The following is a 4,196-nucleotide window of genomic DNA, read 5'->3' on the forward strand; positions in this document are numbered from 1 at the left end:
GCGTGCGTGCCCAAGATCCCGAGAGGAGAATGGAGGAGAAGGGATTGCGGCGTGACCATCCCCCCTGGGGGGTGATTTCTCGCTTTCTGTCTCTATGTCTCTCTCTGTCTGTCTGGCGAGCGCACGCTCCCTACAGTGAAAATCTCTCAAAAAAAAAATTGTTATTTTGGGGAACCAGCAGTTAGCATAATGGCTATGGCGCTGGACTCCCATGTAGTGGACTGCGGTTCGCGTCCCGGACCCGGTGGCTTAGAACTCACGCCGGGTGCGTGTGCGTGCGTGCCCAGGATCCCAGGAGGAGAATGGAGGAGAAGGGATTGCAGCGTGACCATCCCCCCTGGGGGGTGATTTCTCGCTTTCTGTCTCTATGTCTCTCTCTGTCTGTCTGGCGAGCTCACACGCCCTATAGCGAAAACCTCTCAAAAAAAAATTGTTATTTTTAAAAATTTTGTTATAGGGCACATACACCCACTGAAGACAGACACACAGCGGGATGGGAGTGGGGGCAGTACCACAGGGGTAATAGCCATGCTGCAATCCTCCTCTATTTTTCTCTCTTGGGATTTTGGGCACGCGTGTGTGGTTTTCAAGTGACTAGGTACGAAACTCAACAGTGCAGTCAGCCATGTGCGATCCAGCTGCCTCAACTACCAGCTGGCCCACAAAGCTTATTTTATAATCAAGTGTTGAATATCTTATGTAACTTACTGAATATAGTATCAGTTGTTTACCCTCACAACAGCCTGGCTGACTGAGAGCTGCATTTCATTGCTTCTGCTCAGTATCCTGAGAGAGTATCATGTGGTTTATTGCTAGCCTGGGAAAGTATCAAAATTTAAAATATGCTTTCTACTGAATGCATATGACTTTTGCACCATTAAGAGTTCAAAAAATTGTAAATCAAACCATCATAAATCGCAAGCCGTGTGTATTTCTAGTTAGCATAAGGATCTCGAAGGAAGAAGCATCTTCAGGGTAAAGAGCAAATCCATGGTGTTTCTAGTGAAATGACATCATGGGATAAAGATAAGTCAAGGGCGCAACTATAAAATCTTTTGTTAGGATGATTTTTTTTCCTTGGGGGCGGGGGAGGTTTTTTGTTATAGGGCGCGCGTGCGCGGCAGACAGAGAGAGACAGAAAGACAGAAAGGGAGAAATCCCCCCCCCAGGGGGGATGGCCACGGCGCAATCCCTTCTCCTCCATTCTCCTCTCAGGATCTTGGGCACACACGCACATGCGCCCGGCATGAGTTTTAAACCACTGGGTCCGGGACGCGAACCGTGGTCGACTATGTGGGAGTCCAGCGACATAGCCATTACGCTAACTGCTGGTCCCCTTTTGTTAGGATTTTAGAAGATCTCAGGAAGATTTAGGACAATGTCTCATATATCCTTTCAAAATCATTGCTGAGGAAAAGACATTCTTTCTAATGATTTTAATTATGTGTCTCATAGACTCTGCCTTTTTTTTTTTTTTTTGGAGAGGTTTTTTGTTTGTTTGTTTGTTTGTTTTGGTTTTGGTTTTTTGCTATAGGGCTAGTGCGCTCTCCAGAAAGACAGAGAGACAGACAGACAGAAAGCGAGAAATCACCCCCCAGAGGGGATGGCCACACCACAATCCCTTCTCGTCTATTATCCTCTTGGGATCTTGGGCACGCATGCACAAGCACCTGGCGTGAGTTCAGTCCACTGGGTCCAGAACTCGAACTGCGTTTGACTACATAGGAGTCCTGCAACATAGCCATTATGCCAACTGCTGGTCCCTCATAGACTTTGCTAAACAACATGGTTTCTTTTTTTTTTTTTTAGTTGCCAGAGGGCATGTGTGCTTGGTAAAACAGAGAGAGAGAGAGAGAGAGAGAGCACACCCCAGTGGGGCATGGTTACCCAATAATTTGTTCTCCTCCGTTTCTTCATTCTGTCAGGATTTGGGGAACACACATATGTAATGCACCCAGTGTGTCCTAACCACAGTCGGCCATGTGGAATCCAGTTCTTTCTATGCATAGCACACAATCGCTATGCTATGAGGTCATCCCTAAACAAGGTTTCTAGATGTCTCATGGTGTGGTTCCATAGCAGTTTCACAGGAGGACCAAGGAAGAGAGAGGCTATCGATGGGTATGTTTTCCCACTGATAGAATGGAGTATGATTTGATACATAGGGAATTCCCAAAGTTTTAAAAAGATTATATTAGCTTCTCTTGAAATAAACAGATAGTACAAAACAAAAAGATATTTAGATTCTTAACTTACTATGTGCAGAAAGCAGACTAAGAAAAGTACTTAGCTGCAGAAATGGGCTATTTTGGGTTGGCCCCCAGCCTGCTCGTTAAGGGAGCCAGATCCCACATGACCAAGAGTGTGGTTCAAGTCCAGCCCCAGCTGATTGAGAAACACACTGACATGTGTATGTGCATGCCCAAAATCCTGATAGGACAGTGAAAGGGAGAAGGGATTGCAGTATGACCAAGCCCCATTAGTGTGGGTGGGGAGAGCTTTCTCCCTCCCTCTCTATGGTGAGCACACATGCCTTCTGGTAATTTTTTAAAGGCCATTTTTTATGAGAAATGAAGGTTGGCTCAGCGAGCAGAATCAAAAGTCACAGAGAATTACTCCTAGAGAGCAGAACTAGGCCTTAATCTTTTTTTTTGTTTGTTTTTGTTTGTTTGTTTTTTGTTTTTTTTTTAAGAGATTTTTGCTACAGGGCACGTGTACTCATCAGTGAGATAGAGAGAAAGAAAGCAAGAAATCACCCCCTAGGGGGGATAGCTACACCTCAATCCCTTCTCCTCCATTCTCCTCTCAGGATTTTGGGCATGCATGCACACGTGCCTGGTGTGTTTTATGCCGCCAGGTCCAGGACTCGAACATAGGGAGTGGAACAACATAACCATTATGCCATCTGGTGGTCCCTACTAAACCTTAATATAAAAACTACCTAGAGGGCCAGCCAATGATATGGTGGTTTAAAGCACCTGGATCCTACATAGCCAATTACATTGTCAAATCCTGAACCAAAGAGCTTGAGAAACATGCCAGACACATGTATATGCATGCCCAAAATCCTGACAGAAGGGAGAAATGGAGAAAGAATTGCAGTATGACCATGCCCCGTGGAAGATGCTCCCTTACTTTCTCCCCCTCCCTCTTTCCGGTGAGAACACGGACCTTCCACCAAAAAAGAAAAAAATATTAATTTTTTAAAAAGTTTATTAACAAAATAAATAAGTTTCCTAGATAGATTTCAGAATTTTTATGCACCAGTGACTACTTTGTGCATTTGTTCCCCACCACCACCTTCTTTGGGACAGGAGTAGCAGTTATCTTATGCCTCTCTCACCATTGTGGTGGGTGTGTAAGGGGCAGGTAACTTACCTGTTCAGTTCACAGGTCTTCAGGTTGAAAGGAACTTGAAACTACACCCTAGGAACAACATCTGAGGCACCCACATCCACACCTGGAACTTATTCAGATGATGACATCATGGACCTTGATCCTGAGTCTGATGTTGTAATGGGCTGAGTTTTGCTAGGTAGGTCCTTTGAAGATGTGAGTGTTTTGTATGGGGGAGGAATGTAAATAATTTGTGGCCAGAGGGCAGACTGTGACAGATTAAAGATGGCTATAAATCATTTGATACTCCTACGATTGACAGGTGGGAGTCTATGTCTCTTCCTCCTGAGTCTGGGTGGGCTCTGTGAGTGCTTTGACCAACACATTTCTGCAGAAGTGACAGTGTGCTCATTTCCAAGCCCAAATCATTAAGAAACTGGTCATTTCTGCTTCCTACTAGGGAACACTATTTTTTTTGAGCTTTGAGGCACTAATACTTGGCTAGACAGATCACACTGGAATTACAAGGAGAGAAGAGAGGCCCAAATTAAGCCAGTTTTCCAGTCATTCCAGCCAAGGCTCAAGGCATCTGAGTGAAACCAAATGAATGCTACTTAGTGACTTCTAGACCTCACGTGGAGCTGAAGAAGTGACTAGCCTAGCCCTGACTGAATTTCTGACCCACAAAATTGTGAGAAAGAATAAAATGGTTGTTAGTCTAAGCCACTAAACTTGGAGATAGTTTGTTAGACAGCAGTGAATAACTGTACAGATAAAGGAAACAGCCCCAAATTTGTCCTCTGGGATTTGACTAGCTATGACCTTGGGTCAATCTCTTCTTGCTAGAACTACTTCCCCAG

The sequence above is a fragment of the Tupaia chinensis genome, unplaced genomic scaffold, assembly GCF_000334495.1.
Source record: "Tupaia chinensis unplaced genomic scaffold, TupChi_1.0 Scaffold000207_1, whole genome shotgun sequence".
NCBI lineage: Eukaryota > Metazoa > Chordata > Mammalia > Scandentia > Tupaiidae > Tupaia > Tupaia belangeri.